The 21,933-nt window shown below is 41.6% G+C and overlaps 1 pseudogene; it reads left to right on the plus strand.

Annotated features, from left to right (window-relative positions):
• Window positions 1–182: 182 nt before the first annotated feature.
• LOC147061286 (uncharacterized) lies at window positions 183–21,628 on the plus strand (annotated as a pseudogene).
• Window positions 21,629–21,933: the final 305 nt, after the last annotated feature.

Here is a 21,933-nt window from a genome sequence, read left to right on the forward strand (position 1 = left end):
CAGCTCAGTGGCCTTGTGGTATGAGTGTCCGCCCTGAGACTGGGGGGTCGTGGGTTCGATCCCCGGCCGAGTCACACCAAAGACTATTAAAAAAATAAATGAAACCCGATGCCTCCCTGCTTGACACTCAGAATTAAGGGTTGGATTGGGGATGCTGTAAAGCCCTTCTTAGGCTGCCCTGCATGTGGCATTACCTGCACCTGTTGGGCAACGACCCTCTGAAGGAGAGAGGTTGGCAAGGGGACGGCACGGCTGCTTGACACCTAAAACAATCTTTGTGCTGGTAAGACTTGCAGAAATAACTGCTAGTCTACTCATCCGTCGGATCGACGGGAGATTCCATCATCATCATCAATCATATTTATTTCTTAGAGAAACTTAAACAGCTAACTAGCAGCTGGAGAATACCTTTGCATTTTTCAATATATATGTATAGTACGTTGCAAGAATTGTAAGAATGCTATTCCAGGGACCTTGAGATTGAGAAAAAGTACACACTTTTGTATACAGTTCTGTAAATTCCCTATTTCTCTCGCAGATTTGTTCTAAATTTTGTATCAAATACATAAAAACATGTTAGAAATGCCATAAGTCATTCCTAATAGTTTCTTAACAATAATGTGTTCTGTCCAGTCCCACTAGACTGAACACAGTATTTTGATTAGTTTTTTTCTGGTGAGTTTTTTGTAACTTAACTATTTTTGCAAAACAATTCACGCAAATAACAAAACTTTCAAACAAATGTAACAATAAACATCTTATTTCTCTTACAAAAGTGGATACGTGTTGCTTAACTTTTCAAACGTTTGCATTATGTGCTTTTCTGGCTTATATTAGTGATGCTTGTTTGCAGATAAGGATGCTTGTTGTTGCACAGTTTTTTTTTAATTTATTGTTGTTCAAAACATAAGGAAAAAAAACATGTTGGTCATTTTGTACATTTTATGTGACAAAATGCATTAGACTTGACAAAGTTACATACTATACCTATTTATTTGGCATTCAGCGTGTACAAGCTGGAATAAAAGGTCTCGATGAGTTTTCCAAAAAAAATTTCCCTGCATCTCTCCCCGTTCAAGGTTAGGTCACACAGTTGATCATAGTGAATAATTTTTGTATGCAGTGTGGAAATTTGATGTCTAGAAATACAAGCTTAAAATTATGTTGCACAGGTCAATATAAATGTATCAGCTATAGCTTTCAAGATGTGTTTGGGCTGTTGAGTTGAGTTATCCCGCTGTGCGTGCGATTAACATTGAAAATCATTGCATTGAAAATGAGGCAACATAGGAGGTTTCACTCATCATATAAAAATCAAGCATGTGATGAAAACACACCATAGTTGCTTATGAATTACATGGAATTAAAAAACAAATAAAACCATCAAAACGTACTTTTGATGTGTATTCATATGACCAAATGCATTAAACAATTATTCGACATTCAGCGTGTACAAGCCGGAATAAAAGGTCACAATGCGTTTTCCATAAAAATGGGGTCTGTCCCATTCACAAGAAAAAAAAACCCATTCAAATGTTTTAAAAATCCATTAATGAGTGTGAATTTAAGAGGGCCCAACAACGAGAATATGGTGGTCTATTGTACAAATTATGCTGAATGGTTGTTCTTTTTCTGATAGTATTTAAAGCTAACATGAACTTGCAGAAATTCAAAATCCAAAATACATCATATTCGTAATGTTAAATGTGTATTTTCCTGTACAGCCGACACAAATGATGCTTTCCATGCTTAGTAAGTATTTTTAAATCATCAGTACACCCTGTCCCCCCACAGACACACCCTTGCTGCACATACTCACATTGTGCATCACTGCAATCACTGCATCTCTCTCTCTCTCTCATATATATATATATATATATATATATATATATATATATATATATATATATATATATATATATATATAGAGAGAGAGAGAGAGAGAGAGAGAGAGAGAGAGAGAGAGAGAGAGAGAGAGAGAGAGAGAGAGAGAGCGATGACCAAATAATTCAGGTCAAGACGCCCGTCCTGGTTTATTTTGAAAAATGTAAAAAAAATTGGCCATTCTTTCCCAATTACATTCGTCGGTTCAGGTCAAGACGCTTGTCTCGGTCACGTGACATGTCACCTCAGTCAAGCCCACGAAGCAAGCAAATATGAGCAAGAAACAGAGATGTTTGGAAAACTTCTTCAGAAAGGGAAAAAAGGCCAATGAGAAGACGGAAGAAGAAGAGGCTATGACTTCTAAGAAGGAAAGCTGCATTTAAAATTTCTGGAGTCCTACTTAAAACATGTATTTTTCGCCACAGGTGACTGACGCGCCAAGCCCACTCTGCATATGTGGCGACAGGCTAGCTAACGAGGCAATGAAGCCTTCAAAACTGCTTTCGGCACATGGAGACCAAGCATCCTGCATTAAAAAACAAACTTTAACCACCACTCATTGTCTAGATGGGACTGGCTCGTTTCTGAGAAACAAGCTCAGTGCTCCCACTAATTCAACGTAATGGTGAGTTTTATTTTTGTTATTTATACTTGTTTTTATGCCAGTCGTCTCATTTTATTTCATCGTATTTATATATGTATTTATAATAAATGTATTATTTATATAACTTTATTATTTATTTATATAAAGGCCGGTCCACAAAAATATTTCTGACAAGTCACGGATCGGAATGAGCAGAGCGACCAAATGCAGCTTGGACCAGGGTTTATTGAAGGTAAAAGGTAGTTGGAAGAGAGGATATGGGGAACAAACTAACAGAACCGGCAACCATGACGTAACGACCTAACAAATATCAACGGAACTGACCGACAGGCTGGCAAACAAAAACAGAACTGACAGAGACGTGAGACAAGAAACGTGAGACAAGAAATAATCCGACAAGCGTGTGACACGCAGACAGGGTTTGAATACGCGACAGGTAACGAGAGGCAGGTGACTGTGATTAGTACATATATTGTGAGTGGACACAGGAAAAGAGGTGCGAGTACACAGACACGGACAGAAATAATGACAACCTACACATAATAAAACAACCGGGGACCAGTCGTGACACACGTAACCGGTCCTTGGCGCAAAAAAAGGTTGGGGACCACTGGTTTAGGTGGTTAGCATGACTTGCTGTGCCTGTTTCTGGGAGCCTGAAGTTTGCGTAAACCAGGGGTGTCCAAACTTTTTGCAAGGAGGGCCCGATTTGATAAAGTGAAGGGGCCCGGGGGCCAGTAGTTTTTTCGGACATTTTTTTAACTACAATTTCATCCAAATAAACACTGTTATAAAACAAATTTCATTCTCCCAATTGTCTTTATTTTTTAAATGACAAAATAACCAAATATAAGCCACTCAGGCAGATGTGAACAACTCTAAAAACACAAATTCTGCCTTTCATTCATATCTGAAGAGTCCGATAACATTGAACAAACTATGAAATACCTTAAATTTACATGAGTTTAAAATTATTTTCGCCTCATGAACATTTTAAACAGGAGTTATAAGTAATACATAAAATACGATAACATTGAACAAACTGTATGAAATACCTTAAATTTACATGAGTTTAAAATTATTTTCGCCTCATGAACATTTCACACAGGGTTCACGCAGCCGGTTCGCGCGTACCCTTTTTACAACAGGTTTATTTCCGCATTTGACTTGCGCATGCTCCGCATAGCAGGACAGCTGGAGTCATGTTCTTGCTGTGAAATCACGCCTGTTCGCGCGAGATTACATTTCTGCGGCATAAATATAAAAAATAGCTTTGGTACGTGTGTATTAAAGCGCTGGTCAACAATGGCGGCGGGCCACATACTAAAGATTTTATCACAGAGGCTGCGGGCCTGATGAAATTTGACCACGGGCCGCAATTGGCCCGCGGGCCGGACTTTGGACATGTCTGGCGTAAACCATTCTAGTGAAGTAATACAAAGACTCATCTTAACAGTCATGAGACGCTTCAAGCAGGAATTGTCAGTTCATGTGCAGTCTTAACACTGCACTGGAGAATAATTTATGTGAGGAGACAGATAATGTGAGGTCATTAGGAATTCAAACTGACAAACCAGTAATTGGTTTTGTTTGCTTGCCATAACTGTCTATGCTGCCCTTTTGACTGTAAAACATTGCAGAACCGTATTTCTAGATGATTTCCTTTAACTGCCATCCTTTATCATTCCTTAGGCTTATGTTCAAATTATATTTCATACTTTGATTGCCATTTTTTTTCTACCTTTTCCATCCCATTCTGTCATTTAATAAAAGGATTATCTGTACCAAAGAAATCTGCAGCTCCTCTGAGGAGCTGCAGCACTGGAAATCTGGATGGGAGATACATTCTCTCGCTTGTTCTCTCAATAGCTCACACTGATGACTTCCACTCTTTTCCTCTGACTAATATTCTTTGTCTCCATTCTCCTCTTCCAAATTCTTTCTTCCTCATCCCAGCATACAGATTATGAGGCTGCCTGGTACTGTCCCCCATTCAACATTCATCTTCACTCAGGGGTTGCTTCATCCATACATCCCCTTTACTGGCGATGCCGTTCTCTTGCGTTCTCTTGCGGTAATCTTTCCATATACTGTAGCAAGACAAAATGCCACAAGAAATACATTCTCAGCTATTAATGGCACTCCCTCTTTAGCTTCCCCTTCTGCCAAACTCTACCTGTCCAGATACCCTCAATTTAATAGTCCTGACCTTTGGATATGAATAAGGTCGTCCTCAATAATGGGAACTCCTCAACTAATCATCAGTCTTGCAGGCAAGTAAGCGAATTTCAACAAGTTCTTCAGCCAGCATCCATGCTAAATTCATTACTGCATAATTCACAATAGAAACGTTTCTCACATAAAACTCATATAGAATGACGGGTTTTTGGTTGTAGGTTCAGTTGTAGTTTGACTTTATTCATAGTATTTGTCAAATGTGACCCATTCTGATATTTGAAAGTCAAATTAACAACATCAAAAAATACCCAAATCTCATCTCTCTAACTAGTCTGTACATGCAAAAAACAAGTGGAAGATATTGAGTAAATAAATATACGCTTTTTCTTAAACATTAGGAATTTGTCATTCATTCGTGATTTTAATGTCAATGTTCACTGAAGTCAGGTAAATGAGCCCAGTGCCATGATAAAATATTGAATTTTAATGTCAATGTTTGAACTTCGGGGCACTTGATCCTTTTGCACTTAAAGGCACTTATAGCCAACTATGGTAACCAGATTTCTCCATCGAGGTCTGTCGTGGGGCAAGTAGCTGAGCTTAGTCTGGTGTCACATGGCAGGCTTTGAGGTCCTCAGCAACAAGGTACAGCAAACTGGTGCAGGTGGGGGTGCAGCCTCCAGCCCGCATGCAGGGGATTAAAGTCCAAGAAAACTATTAATATTTTATAGCAGCCACATTTCCAGCAGATGCTTTTGCCAAAATGTTAGCTTGCTATAACTATTACATTTTGTAAACATCAAACTTTCTCTTTTTTCGAGAAACCAATCAATAGTCCAATGATTACACGAGCAAGCTCGTTGTACTTTGATACTGGCTGGCATACGGCCAAACAATAACGATAAAATCAACTCAAACAATATTGGACAAGTGAGGCCAATTCACCCATCAACCGTACCCTGGCTCATGGCCACTATAAAAAAAAACTAATATATAAGAGAGCACATTTCAGTTTTCAAGTCCAGGTATTTGCATTTGGACATGAAGAAGAATTACCGTAATTTTCGGACTATAAGTCGCGTTTTTTTTTTCATAGTTTGGGTGTGGGGGGGGGGGGGCGACTTATACTCAGGAGCGATTTATGTGGTTTTTTTTTGTTTTTTTTAAATTACTTTATCATTAACACATTACTTACTAGTACAGTTGATCACCTCACATATTATTTAATACACTGAAAAACAAAGCAATTCACACTTTAAAGCACAATATTCAAGTTCATGAAACAAATAAACAAAACAAAAAAAACAACTGAAAAAGAAATAGTTATTTTCAAACTAAACTGAACGAGGGTGATTTAAATTTCACACTGAAAAAACAAAGCAATTCACACTTTAAAGCACAATATTCAAGTTCATGAAACAAATAAACAAAACAAAAAAAAACTGAAAAAGAAATATAGTTATTTTCAAACTAAACTGAACGAGGGTGATTTAAATTTCACACTGAAAAAACAAAGCAATTCACACTTTAAAGCACAATATTCAAGTTCATGAAACAAATAAACAAAACAAAAAAAACAACTGAAAAAGAAATATAGTTATTTTCAAACTAAACTGAACGAGGGTGATTTAAATTTCACCATTGGCCGTGACGCAACTGGGAGGGGAAAGCGCTGTTTTTTGAGTTTTTAAAAAGCACAGGTCTGGTGAAGAGAATTTAGTGTGGTGATGTAAAAAAAAAAAAAAAAACGTAAGGGGCAGCAATGCAATTTAGGATGTGATGGACAGCATGCGAGCACACATCACGCCAGACATGCAAATCACGAGTCCGACGGCACGTACGCGGCATTGTTTACACGATCGATGATCGATGTATTTTATGATTTGGAGTGACAGATGGTTTGGTAAACATGCTTGATAGGCCGATTGAGCACTCCAAATTGTCCCTAGGTGTGAGTGTGAGTGCGAGTGCGAATGGTTGTTTGTCTCTGTGTGCCCTGCGATTGGTTGGCAACCAGTTCAGGGTGTCCCCCGCCTACTGCCCGATGACAGCTGGGATAGGCTCCAGCACGCCCGCGACCCCCGTGGGGACTAAGCGGTTCAGAAAATGAATGAATGAATGAATTAATGATAGTTATTTGAAATATACTTTATATATCGTTATATGGGTCTGTGGAATAATTAGACATGCAAATCACGAGTCCGACGGCGCACGTACGCGGCATTGTTTACACGATCGATGATCGATGTATTTTATGATTTGGAGTGACAGGTGGTTTGGTAATATTGTTGCTATATGATAGTTATTTGAAATATACTTTATATATCGTTATATGGGTCTGTGGAATAATTAGACATGCAAATCACGAGTCCGACGGCGCGCGTACGCGGCATTGTTTACACGATCGATGATCGATGTATTTTATGATTTGGAGTGACACAGATGGTTTGATAAACGTGTTATTTATGTAATAATCATTTGAATAACTCTGAATGTTACGTTAGGCCCGTTCTCAGCCTCTCGTTTGTGTATGTCACGTTAGCATACCGTATCGTTTAGCCTGTTGTTGCTGGTTCGTGTCTGTTTTTGGTGTTGGATTTTGACAAATACATTTGCCCCAAAAGTGCGACTTATACTCCGGAGCGACTTATATATGTTTTTTTTCACGTTATTGTGCATTTTATGGGTGGTGCGATTTATACTCCGGAGCGACTAATAGTCCAAAAATTACGTTAAGTCTTTCTAGTATTTTAGTCTTTCTTTTTTTTTTTTTTTTAAATAAAACAGGGGACTGATTTATTGATTTGTTGTGGTGTTTAGTTTCTCGTAAGGTTGATGTTTATCAGGTCCCTCAAAAACTGATTTGATACACCCTCCAAACACAAATGCCAGCTTCATAATTGTCCAATTTTTAGTTAACTGGTGAGAACGTCTCTGATAGGGAGGAGACATATTGAAATAAAAAAAAAAAAATTACCTCTCAAGAAATATTATTAAAAGCCCCCTTGAGTTAATTCAGTTGCTCGCGGACTTCCAATCAAAAGCTTCTAACACAATCTAGCTCGCTCAGTTACGCAAACACACTAACACTTATAATTTACATTTCAAAGGCTTTTGTGTTGCTGAATTACCTGATTTCATGCTTCACATCTTGGGACACTGAAACAGAGGAATAAAAAGAACATTCAACAAGGGATCAGAGTGAAACATGGCACAGTAGGAGCCTGAGGGCCATGATGGCAACAGTGCTGAAGAGCCTAACATTTGGGATTGATTCCTCCTGAGGTTTATGATTTTCATTTACACACTGTATATTTACATGACTGCTAATTTTTGGTCGTTAAAAGTGGTGCAGTGCGGAAGAAAGTGACAAAACTTAGGTGGAATGAGATCTTTTCAAAATATCCCAGATGCAAGTATACCTTGGCGCAGGGACAAGATTTTAATTAATTATATCATTTTAAATGAGCCATTATTGTAAATTCACTGGGAGCAGGGACTCATCCCAGTAAATAAAAAAAGAAAGAACGTATGCAATCAAAACAAGATTGGAAATATTCTATTCATGGGGGATCTATTGAAGAGCAGGGGTGTCAGGAACAGAGACAGGGCAACCAAATTCAGCATGAATCTGTATTGAAAAGGGGAAGTGGAAAGCTGGACTGCCAATCTGGTTGGGGAGGCTGAGCAGAAGAGTGCAGCATGGTCAGGGCAAGCAAGTAGTCGAGGCAGGTGTCAATCACAGCATGCTCGGTCAGTTTGACGGAAGCGGTCGGCAACAAGGAAAAAGCACAGCTTGACAGGCACAAAGAGCAAATGGGTGGCATACAGGAATGAACTGACAAAGGAGTAACTGGATGACAGGCTTTAAATAGGGAGACTAACAAGCAGGTGACAGGTGTGGGTGATTTCCTGATTAGGGGCGTGGTCAAATGGCAGGTGCCGCAGGCACGTGACAGGGGGTTAATTACATGTTTATAGTGTTCAGGGATTGTGTAGTTGTGTTGACGGTGTGGTATAGTTACTATAGGGAAAAGAAATCTAAATATTGTACAATTACTGTCATTATATTAAGAGCACATATTTACAAATATTTTGCCTATTTTTGTCATACATTCCGTTAGGAAAGGGGGTGTGGCCCCACAGTAGTAAAATTGTGGCACCCCCCAGTTGCCCATACCTGCTCTTGAGCATATCTTGGGTGCTGTCGTTTATAAATTGATACTTCTGGCATGTTACAACAGACAGTTGCTCATTTACAGTCATTTTCAAAGGATTGAAATTTTATTTTCAGTTTGTTTGAAATCCAAAAACAAGTATCGAATAAGCCGTAGACTGGTGATGTTTTTTGTGTGACATGATCCTAAGGGTTGCCATTCGTCATGACCCAGTGTTGACAGAGCGTGTGGCAGCATTGTCTTTAGGATGTTGAATTAACAAAAAGTCATCCACAGCAGTCACCTCCCGACAGGCAGAGAGGGGTATAAAGAGAGAGGAAGATGTGAACTTCGACATAAAGAGGACATTAGAGGGAGTGAGGGAGCAGTTTCGCCTCTAGCCAGAGCAAGGGGGAGCGTTGAAGTGACACACACAACCCCAGAGCAAAACGGAAGAGGGCAGAATTTTAAAAAAGAAAAAAAAAAAAAGGAACTGTGAGACAAAAAGGAAAAGTTCTCCCCAGCTTGAAGGGAAGCGAGGCTTTGAGTAGGCAATGCTTGGTCAGAAACACTTCATCAATCATAGCTGACAGCACTGTGAGAGACGACAGGAGAAATGCAGCAATCGGACTTGGGGCACTTATGTAAAACAAAAGTGCTGTTTTGATGTTATGAACCACTCTGGGAAGCTTCTTGTCCAAGATAATGGTTGGAAAGTATCATAATTTTCATGATTTGCTCTTAAAAACCCAAAACACTGTCAGCAATGACACATTTTCCTTAAAGTATGCATTCCACTGAGAGTTCATTTTCAACAAATATTTACCCTGTTTAGACAATGAATTTAAATTATAGAAAGAAAATCAAAATTAGTTTAATTATAGAAAGAAAATCAAAACACTTTTTACGAACAAAAATAAGCTTAATGAATACATTTGTCCAGTCACGCGAACATGAAGAATTTGCGGTATTTTTACAGTTTTTTTATGCTTGGTTTCATATATTAATCCAATAATTTAATGCTAAACATAATTTTAAAAATTGGAATTGAACCACAAATATTCCGATTATTTTCATAACTATTTTAAAGATTTAACAGCCTTTACTTTATGTCACATGTTCTCTTAGGGAGTTCTACACTTTTATTGCGGGAGAACAATGTAGAGTTCGTATATATGTGAATGGCTTATGCTTCATAAATTATTCTTGAATTTTTTGTTAGATTGCAACTGATCCAAAAATATACTATGTGGGATTTGGGGAATTGAAAGTGTCGGGGCACACAGTTAAAACCACCAATACTAATTATAATTAGGTAATAATTAGCCAATACTAATTAACATCAGTCAGGTCAATGGAAACAAATTTTTATTTTTATTTTCCCCCACCAGCATGAGTTATATTAAAACTCTTCAGTCAGTGACTCCTCTGCTTCAGCGGCAAATACCCCATGGGAAATACCCTTCCTGGCTTGTTGACCAAGACCTCCTACCGGACCTACGCAGCCTGACATCTCAACTGTCCCCTTGAAAGGCCCTGAAGGGCTCTTTGCTCCTGTCATTCTGGTCGCCCCCAGGAATGACCTGAGCTATCTCTGTTCTTTGGCCCAAGCCTTGTCTTTGTCTTCCTGCATTTGGCCTGCTTATTGTGTCTCCTCCAATCTCACTCACTCCCACTCATCTTCCATTTGTGCCTCAATGTGTTTTTAATTTGCTGGTTTCTATTCAATTTCCCCTTTGTGCATTGTTGGATTGTATGGATTGTTGTAAGTTATTTAATACGGTAAGTGTTTTTAAGTGTCAGTTTTTGTCTGTATTTCATTTAGTATCATTTTTCTTCGCTAAATATTTCAATTTCACGCCACCCAGTCTTCTCTGGATTTGGGTACACCTGCCATTGTCTTGGATAACACTGCTTCTTCAATATATCATTCATTATCATCATTTGGAACCAGCTCAGTGGGCTAGTGGTAGAGTGTCCGCCCTGAGACTGGAGGTTTGTGGGTTCAAACCCCGGTCGGGTCATACCAAAGACCATAAAAATGAGACCCATTGCCTCCCTGCCTGGCACTCAGCATTAAGGGTTGGAATTGGGGGTGTTAGGATACGGAATTTAGCTATCTGACTCCAAATTGCGATCAACACTTAACACAAGTTTCTATGTCCTAATCCACACACTGGCGCACCTAACAATTTTGCGAGTTCGTTCTGTCAAAGAGAAGACCAGTAGATCAATCAGACCAAATTTACCAATTGTTTATTCCTAACAAAGCGCACTAATACAGGCCTGGGTCCCGGGTCCCTCACACTAAAACTGGTGCGTTTTTGTGACCACCAAAAGACGACACATTCTTCCGGGTTGCCCAGTTTTAAAGAAACACAATATGAATATTAAAGCATGCAAAATATTGTGTGATGATTGGCCGATGGTCATCTCCTCCCCGTCGAGGTGTCATCACTCTGGTCAGGGGGTTGGTTTTTTCCTCTCGAAGCCCAACCACCTGGACGTGGTGTTGTTCTTTGTTCTCGTTCCTCACCGACCTTGAGGTGTTATTGTCCGGTACTCCCTTCGTTCCGTACCGTCCCGTACTCCCTTCGTCTGGTACTCCCTTCCTGGGCCTGTTCCATAACTCTTAGAAGAAAACAAGTTCATGCAGTGTGCCTGCACATTCCTCACCCCCCACCAATCCACACAAGCACTCCAATACTAGATATTATATTGATATGATTATATGTTTCACACAACCTTAAAAAATATGTTTGCAAACCGCTGAAAGCACATTTCCCTTTAGGGGGTTAGATCACCAAATGGTTCCCAAGCGCGGGACCGCTGCTGCTCACTGCTCCCCTCTCCCCCAGGGGATGGATTAAAATCACATGGGGATAGGTTAAATGCAGAGGATAAATTTCACCACACCCAGATGTGTGTGTGTGATGATGATCATTGGGGCTTTACACGTTCTAGGGATATCAGTTGCAATAGTCTCACAGGGAAGGTTATGTGGTGCTCCAAATTGACATTGCCCAATAAATGTCATGTAAATTCTCTCTTGGTGTACCTTTGGACATTTAGCTTAGCTCTGACAAAAAGGGATGTACAGATGTTCCAGATGTAAAGATAAGGTTTGAGCTGAAATGCTTGGCTGTAATCCCAGCATTTACATTAGATCAAAAGATTTGTCATACATGCTTACACAAACCAATCGCGAATCAACTTGTTATTTATGTTGTAGTTATTTGATATATACACTGCTCCAAAAAATTACTGCTTACTGATGCCCTTAGATAGATCTGGGAGGACATCCCACAAGACACCATCCGTCGTCTCATAAGGAGCATGTCGCGACGTTGCCAATCATGCATACAAGCATGTGGGGGCTACACAAGATATTGAAAAGAGTTTTGAATTGCAGAAATTGAATTTAGGCAAAATGGACGAGCCTGCCACATCATTTTTTTCACTTTGATTTTTGGGGTGTCTATATACTGAGCCCGCTGTAGGCTGAAAACTTTTATTTCGTTCAAAAGATGTGGCATCCTTTTGTTCTAGACATTAAACTGTCCATATCAGTATAGATATCCAACTTTTTTTTTCACCATTGAAATCTGATGTTTTCAAAGTGTTCCTTTACTTTTTTTGAGCAGTGTAGTTTATTGAGAGTAGCAACGTCTATGTTGTTAGATTTTAGTAGGTTCCGATTGTCTAGCAAGGCCGTGAAGGAAGGGACACAAGAAGAGCAATCCAGGGCGCTTGCTTGTAGCACTGTGTTGGCTCATATGTTGAGCTCTTGTTTTGTAAAATAGAGGCGGTTACCAAACCCACGTATTGCCTGGTACTATGGTAACGCTACAATATAGTTGTATACGTAGATCTGTGGAATAATTGTAGCCGCAACTGACGACGAGGCTGAACTCCCAAGTGAGAATTCATTCATTTATTTATTCATTTAATTTTAATTTAAAAACATCATTTTAATAATTTATTTCAGTCAACATCAATTTACCATTTTTATTTCTCGTTGAATAGCATCATTCCACCACAGCAACACTAAGTCACTGTTTAGCTCAGTTAGTAGAGAATGGCATATTCAACACGAGCCATGTTCCCGAGTGAGTTTGAATCTGACATCTGATAACTTTTATCATGATTTCTTTCCTGAACTCGTTTATTTTTTATTCATTCATTTATTTATTCATTTAATTTTAATTTAAAAACATCATTTTAATAATTTATTTCAGTCAACATCATCATCATCAATTTACCATTTTTATTTCTCTCTTTATTTAAAAATAGCATTTTAATAATTTATTTCATTCAACATCATCATCATAATTTACCATTTTTATTTTATTTAATCATCATAATTAATTTACCATTTTTATTTCATTTAATCATTATTTCGTTTAAATAATTTATTTCATTCAACTCTTTTTTTTCATTCATTTATTTATTTAATTTTAACACGTCATTTTAATCATTTATTTTATTCAACATCATCATAATTAATTTACCATATTTTTTAAATCATTTTATTTCTCATCATTTAGCATCATTCCACCGCATCAATAGTAAGTCACCTTTCTCAGTAGGTAGAGCATCAGACTTCCACCCTCAACGTCATGAGTTCGAGTCCCACAATAGTGTAAAGTGTCTTCGCCTTCGCACGCAATTTCTCCAGAAATTGCAAATTCTAGTTATTAAACAACTTATTCCTCCCACTTTTGGGCACCTAACTACTCCCACATGCTTCAACCGATTCACCCCATTCCAACTTTCACATGTTTCAAAAATTCACGTATTGCTTGCTACCATTTGTTTTTGTTCATAACATTTACAGTTTTTGCGTAATTAACAAAATTGTTCCTTAAAATCCCCCATTCATTCTTAATTGCACATTCAACACGAGCCATTTTCTCGAGTGGGTTCGAATCTCACATTTACTTATTACACATTAGCGCCATTCATTAAGCAAATTCCAGCGCTTAAACAGTCAGACACTGGTAAGCTCACTAGGTAGAGCGTCAGACTTCCAATCTCAACGTCGTGGGTTCGAGCTCTGCATTAGGCAATTTTGTCAATACCACTTTTATCATGATTTTTTTACCTACCGTAATTTTCGGACTATAAGTCGCGTTTTTTTTCATAGTTTTTTGACTTATACTCAGGAGCGACTTGTGTTTTTTTTTTTCAAAAAAAATTATTTGATCATTAACACATTACTTACTAGTACAGTTGATCACCTCACATTATTTTTAGTACATTGAAAAAAGGAATAAAGCAATTCACACTTTAAAGCACAATATTCAAGTTCATGAAACAAATAAACAAAACAAAAAAAACCAACTGAAAAAGAAATATAGTTATTTTCAAACTAAACTGAACGAGGGTGATTTAAATTTCACCATTGGCCGTGACGCAACAACTGGGAGGGGAAAGCGCTGTTTTTTGAGTTTTTAAAAAGCACAGGTCTGGTGAAGAGAATTTAGTGTGGTGATGTAAAAAAAAAAAAAACAAAAAAAAAAAAAAAAAAAAAAAAACAGTAAGGGGCAGCAATGCAATTTAGGATGTGATGGACAGCATGCGAGCACACATCACGCCAGACATGCCAATCACGAGTCCGACGGCACGTACGCGGCATTGTTTACACGATCGATGATCGATGTATTTTATGATTTGGAGTGACAGATGGTTTGGTAAACATGCTTGATAGGCCGATTGAGCACTCCAAATTGTCCCTAGGTGTGAGTGTGAGTGCGAGTGCGAATGGTTGTTTGTCTCTGTGTGCCCTGCGATTGGTTGGCAACCAGTTCAGGGTGTCCCCCGCCTACTGCCCGATGACAGCTGGGATAGGCTCCAGCACGCCCGCGACCCCCGTGGGGACTAAGCGGTTCAGAAAATGAATGAATGAATGAATTAATGATAGTTATTTGAAATATACTTTATATATCGTTATATGGGTCTGTGGAATAATTAGACATGCAAATCACGAGTCCGACGGCGCACGTACGCGGCATTGTTTACACGATCGATGATCGATGTATTTTATGATTTGGAGTGACAGGTGGTTTGGTAATATTGTTGCTATATGATAGTTATTTGAAATATACTTTATATATCGTTATATGGGTCTGTGGAATAATTAGACATGCAAATCACGAGTCCGACGGCGCGCGTACGCGGCATTGTTTACACGATCGATGATCGATGTATTTTATGATTTGGAGTGACACAGATGGTTTGATAAACGTGTTATTTATGTAATAATCATTTGAATAACTCTGAATGTTACGTTAGGCCCGTTCTCAGCCTCTCGTTTGTGTATGTCACGTTAGCATACCGTATCGTTTAGCCTGTTGTTGCTGGTTCGTGTCTGTTTTTGGTGTTGGATTTTGACAAATACATTTGCCCCAAAAGTGCCTTCGCCCATGGGGTCCGGCCGGGCATAGCCCAAAAAGAAAACGTGGGTCCCACTTCGCATGGGCTCACCACCTGGAGAAGGGGCCAAAGGGGTCGGGTGCAAAGTGAGCTGGGCGGCGGCCAAAGGCGGAGACCTTGACGGTCCGATCCCCGGCTGCAGAGGCTGGCTCTGGGGACATGGAATGTCACCTCTCTGGCTGGAAAGGAGCCCGAGCTGGTGTGTGAGGCATAAAGGTTCCGACTAGCATAGTCGGACTCGCCTCCACACATAGTTTGGGCTCTGGTACAAGCCCTCTCGAGAGGGGCTGGACTCTCTTCCACTCTGGAGTTGTCCACGGTGAGAGGCGTCGAGCAGGTGTTGGCATACTTATTGCCCCCCGGCTGGGCGCCTGCACATTGGGGTTCACCCCGGTGAGCGAGAGGGTAGCCTCCCTCCGCCTTCGGGTGGGGGTACGGGTCCTGACTGTTGTTTGTGTCTATGCACCGAACGGCAGCTCAGAGAGACCCTTCTTAGGCTTCCTGGAGGAAGTGCTGGAGAGCACTCCTTCTGGGGACTCCATCGTTCTACTGGGTGACTTCAATGCTCTCGTGGGCAATGACAGTGAGACCTGGAAGGGTGTGATTAGGAGGAACGCCCCCCCCCCCCCCCCCCGATCTGAACCCAAGCGGTATTCTATTATTGGACTTCTGTGCCCGACACGGATTTTCGATAATGAACACCATGTTCAAGCATAAGGGTGTCCATGTGTGCACTTGGCACCAGGACACCCTGGGCCGCAGTTCGTTGATCGACTTTGTAGTCGTGTGATCGGATTTGCGGCCGCATGTTTTGGACACTCAGGTGAAGAGAGGGGCGGAGCTTTCAACTGATCACCACCTGGTGGTGGGTTGGCTCCGATGGTGGGGGAAGATGACGGTCCGACCTGGCAGACCCAAACGCTCTGTGAGGGTCTGCTGGGAACGTCTGGCAGAATCCCCTGTCAGGAAGAGCTTCAACTCCCACCTCCGGCAGAGCTTTTCCCACGTCCCAGGGGAGGTGGAGGACATTGAGTCTGAGTGGACCATGTTCCGTGCCTCCATTGTTGAGGCAGCCGACCGGAGCTGTGGCCGTAAGGTCTTTGGTGCCTGTCATGGCGGCAATCCCCGAATCCGCTGGTGGACACCGGCGGTAAGGGATGCTGTCAAGCTGAAGAAGGAGTCCTATCAGGCCATTTTGGCCTGCGGAACTCAAGAGGCAGCTGACAGGTACCGTATGGCCAAGCGGAATGCGGCTTCTGCGTTTGCTGAGGCAAAAACCCTGGTGTGGGAGGAATTTGGCGAGGCCATGGAGAATTACTTCCGGACGGCTTCGAAGAAATCTGGTCTACTATCCAGCGTCTCAGGAGGGAGAAGCAGTGCACCGTTAATACTGTTTACAGTGGAGATGGCATGCTGCTGACCTCGACTCGGGACGTCGTGAGTCGGTGGGGAGAATACTTTGAAGACCTCAATTCCACCTACAAACCTTCCATTGTCGAAGCAGGACCTGAAGACTCTGAGACGGACTCTCCAATCTCTTGGGTCGAAGTTACTGAGGTAGTTAAAAAACTCCTCGGTGGCAGGGCCCCGGGGGTGGATGAGATCCACCCGGAGTTCTTAAAGGCTCTGGATGTTGTGGGGCTGACATGGCCTCTACAGCATTGCGTGGACATCGGGGACGGTGCCGCTGGATTGGCAGACTGGGGTGGTGGTTCCCCTCTTTAAGAAGGGGTGTGTTCCAATTACTGGGGGAATCACACTCCTCAGCCTCCCTGGTAAGGTCTATTCAGGGGTGCTGGAGAGGAGGGTTCGTCTGGAGGTCAAACCTCGGATTCAGGAGGAGCAGTGTAGCTTTCGTCCTGGCCGTGGAACAGTGGACCAGCTCTACACCCTCGGCAGGATCCTCGAGGGGGCATGGGAGTTTGCCCATCCAATCCACATGTGTTTTGTGGACTTGGAGAAGGCGTTCGACCGTGTCCCTCGGGAGGTTCTGTGGAGGGTGCTTCGGCAGTACGGGGTGCCGAGCCGACTGATAAGGGCATTTTGGTCCCTGTATCACTGATGCCAGAGTTCGGTCCGCATTTCCGGCAGTAAGTCGGATTCGTTCCCAGTGAGGGTTGGACTCCGCCAAGGCTGCCCTTTGTCACCGATTCTGTTCATAATTTTTATGGACAGAATTTCTAGGCGCAGCCGAGGCGTTGAGGGGTTCCGGTTTGGGGACCTCAGCATCACGTCACTGCTTTTTGCAGATAACGTGGTGCTGCTGGCATCTTCAGGCCGTGATCTCCAACTCTCACTGGAACGGTTCGCAGCCGAGTGTGAAGCGGTCGGGATGAGGGTCAGCACCTCCAAATCTGAGTCCATGGTCCTCGGTCGGAAAAGGGTGGAATGCCCTCTCCGGATCGGGGATGAGATCCTGCCCCAAGTGGAGGAGTTTAAGTATCTTGGGTTCTCGTTCACGAGTGAGGGCAGGATGGAGCGCGTGATCGACAGGCGGATCGGTGCAGCGTCGGCAGTAATGTGGACTCTGTACTGGTCCGTCGTGGTGAAGAGAGAGCTGAGCCAAATGGCAAAGCTCTCGATTTACCGGTCGATCTACGCTCCTACTCTCACCTATGGTCACAAGCTATGGGTTGTGACCGAAAGTACGAGATCCAGGATACAAGCGGCCGAAATGAGAACCCGGGGACGACCCAGGACGTGCTGGAGAGACTATGTCTCTAGGTTGGCCTGGGAACGCCTTGGGATCCCTGGGATGAGCTGGAAGAAGTGGCTGGGGAGAGGGAGGTCTGGGAGTCCCTCCTAAAGCTGCTGCCCCAGCGACCCGACTCCGGATAAGCGGAAGAAGATGGATGGATGATGACCCAAATAAACCGGAAGTGACCTAGGCTAAACCGGAAGTGACCTTGTTAAACCGGAAGTGACCCCAAATAAACCAGAAGTGTCCCAAATCAAATTGGAATATTTATATTTATTTGAAATTCCACCAAAATCTTCAAAATTCAGTTTTTCACCTCTAATTTCCACATTCTTCTACCGATTCAACCCATTCCAACTTTCAACTCTTCATCTTTTTCTGACCTATTCCCCAAATTCCCATTTCCCATAAATTCCACATTTTCATATTTGAAATTCCACCAAATTCTCCAAAATTCCGTTTTTCACCTCTAAATTCTACGTTTCTCAAGTAATTCCACTGGTTTCAACAACATTCGGCAGCATTCCCCAAAAAGTTATTCAAACATTTCGCCTTCAACCGCAATTTCTCCAGAAATTGCAAATTCTAGTTATTATTATTATTATTATTATTATTATTAATGAGCAAGCAGATGACGCTGGGTGAATGAGCGTGCTTGGCAGGCAGCAGTAGGTTTTTTTTCGTGGTACGGAGGCCTAGCGGTACTCGTCGCAATCAAATCTGTTTTATACGGCTCAGTGCTTTCCACGCTCTGGGCAAATACAGAGCACAGATGCCGCATCTTGTGTGGTAGACTCAAACATGAACAAAACAGAAAAATAAATCAGATACAAGTAGATCTCTGAGTGTAAAAAGAAAATCACTGAGTGGCCGATCTGAACCAGGGAAGCAGGGACAAACTTCTGAAGCGTGCCCAGTGCACAAAATCCATAATCTTATCTCTCGTTCTGTTTTAAAATGCCGTTCCTGGTTTTTGAGATTCCCTTTTTGCCAAATGCCACTTGTGCATTGCAGATCAAACAAACAAGCTTTAATTTGAGAATAGACAAAAAATACATATGTCTCGATGCTTTCTGCAATCCCAGACTGCGTTCTGTGATGCAGGTCATGTGCCTGTAAATTAAAGGAGACCTACTTTTTTATTTTATTATGAAATACTTTTTCGTGGACATGGGCCAGATGGGATGCGTATGATGTGGTCAAGCACAGATATAGATTAATGTAAAGACGGACACACAAAAAGCTCTCTTTTTTTATTCTTGTCCTCCTGCACACCTCGCAATTGGCTTAGGAAAAGTTCACGAGCTATTAGTCATTGGCTATCAACTGGTTGGGCAGTCCTGTGCTAGGCCATGCTAATCGTCATGTTCCTGGTTTTATTTGGACACAACAGGGCAGATCCATCCATTTGCTGAACTGCATTTCCCTGCAGCAGGCCATCGTCCCGTCATGTTTCAAGGCTGCCACCATCATACCTGTGCCGAAAAAACCTGCTCCTTCCTGCTTCAATGACTACCGCCCTGTGGCACTGAGTCGTGTCGGTAACAATAGGTAACAAGAGGCAGGTGAGAATAATCAAACTAATCATGGGCACACAGGAGGGGAGGGGCGAGCACACAGACAGAAACCATGACAACAGACAGTTAGTGGTACGGCTGGGGACGAGACGTGACCAATAGCTATCCTTTCATTCACATTGATTAGCTTTTGAGCAGTGTTGGAAAAGTTCATTATCTACATGAACAAGTTCAAAGTTCAGTTCACAAATTTTAGAATTAATTTGTTCAGTTTCAGGGCGGTGACTGGTTAGCACGTCCGCCTCACAGTTAGGAGGGTGCCGTTTCGATTCCACCTCCGACCCTCCCTGTGTGGAGTTTGCATGTTCTCCCCGAGCCTGCGTGGGTTTTCTCCAAGCACTCCGATTTCCTCCCACATCCCAAAAACATGCTTAGTAGGCCGATTGAGCGCTCCAAATTGCCCCTAGGTGTGAGTGTGAGTGCGGATGGTTGTTCATCTCTGTGTGCCCTGCTGGCAACCGGTTCAGGGTGTCCCCCACCTACTGTCCGATGACCGCTGGGATAGGCTCCAGCACGCCCGCGACCCCTGTGGGGACAAAGCGGTACAGAAAATGGATGGATGGATGGATGGATGGATGGATGGATGGATGGATGGATGGATGGATGGATGGATGGATGGATGGATGGATGGATGGATGGATGGATGGATGGATGGATGGATGGATGGATGGATGGATGGATGGATGGATGGATGGATGGATGGATGGAATTTGTTCAGTTCATAGTTCATAATTGAAATTATTTAACTCATCATTCCAAAAATGAAAGGTTCAGCGCTTTTCTTCTCTCAATCAAAAAAAGCTGATATGTTTATTTGAACACAGACACCCATCATGTTTTCCAACGTTTTAACATTCCCGTTGTCCAATCCCAGCATAATGTCTTGAACAGCTTGAAAGCTTACTGCTTGGACTGCACTCCACTGGTGTGAAAACTTTCGTTGCACAGACAGAACAATGATTAGCACAGCTTCTTCAAAGGAAGGGGATTCCTTAGGGATTGTGTTGAATCTTGGTTCATATGTAGGGTTTGAATGTTCATCCTGTGCTTGCATGGGTTTCAGCATTCTCCTCATCCAAAAAGATGCAGTGTACAGTATGTTAGCTTGGTTCATCTTGGGCACATAGTGCATAATGGTTTCCTGACATGACAAGTCAAGTTTCCAGCAACCATCACAATAAGGTATGAGACAAGACCTTGCTGAGCTCACTGTTAGGTTGTACAACAAGATGGAATAGGCCAATCGGTGGAAGAATACCAAAGATACCGAGGTGGTACAGTGTCAGTGAATGAAGACGTTTTCCAGTAGGCTGCGGAAAGGTTCTTGTGGCTAAGAAGGAGCACACCGTGGAGTAGTGCTACTAGGACACAAGTAAGGGCCTAATCAGCTTTGGTTGGGTCGCCTGGGGGAGAGTGTATGATGTTTGCTTCAAACGATCCTGGGTTACATCACTGATGATGTGTGTGTGCATCAGACGATGCTTCAAAAATGTTTATATCACTCTAAGGGGCCTATATAGTCATTTGGGAATAAAGCTTTCCACAACATTGTCCAATGTGTTGTGCTTTGGTTTTGTCTTTTTCATCATCTGATGCCCTCTATTAAAGCTTGGAACTGTCAGTTTTAATCTATTCCCAATTTCCCTTGACAGTGGAAACAGCTCTGACATTCACTATTCCCCCCATGTCTGTACTCTGATGTTGAGCTGCAGTGTCAACCTTCATTAACTCCACATTTGATCACAGTATATTTTTCCTTTATATATATATATATATATATATATATATATATATATATATATATATATATATATATATATATATATATATATATATATATATATATATATTCCAACTATAATAATATATTACAATATCATTTTGTATCTTATCCATTCATTTTGGAAAAATAAAACTAATACCTTCTGAGACAGCCACTTTTAAAGGGAACGCTCCTTCCTCTTCCTTCATGTTTTGGTGGAAGTCACTCAAGGAAATCATTGTACGGACATTGCCTATATTATTAAAATAACGGGGCTCAACCAGCCTCACAATGTATGTGGACATCTCTACTTAGGCCCACTTCAAGATCTGAAAACCTCATAAAAGGATTTGGCTTCCCATGGCTGACATAAAAGAGCAAGAAATTAGCAGCCTCCCTGCTGCTAAAATTCCCTTTCTGTCATGTCTGTCTGTCCTCTTTCATAAGTCACTAAGATAGCCAAATACAATGCCGTTCTGAGAGACTTTTTGGAAGTTGAATTGTTCATAAATGTTTGTATAGTCTACTGAAATCAGTAAGGGTTCATTTGACTTACAAGACCAAACAAAACAAGCACAGACTGCAACGGACAATCAGGACTGCAAAAAAGATAATAGGAACCAACCTCCCATCTATCC

The sequence above is a fragment of the Syngnathus leptorhynchus genome, chromosome 2 (assembly GCF_054491065.1).
Source record: "Syngnathus leptorhynchus isolate UIUO chromosome 2, UIUO_Slep, whole genome shotgun sequence".
In the NCBI taxonomy this organism is placed as follows: Eukaryota; Metazoa; Chordata; class Actinopteri; order Syngnathiformes; family Syngnathidae; genus Syngnathus; species Syngnathus leptorhynchus.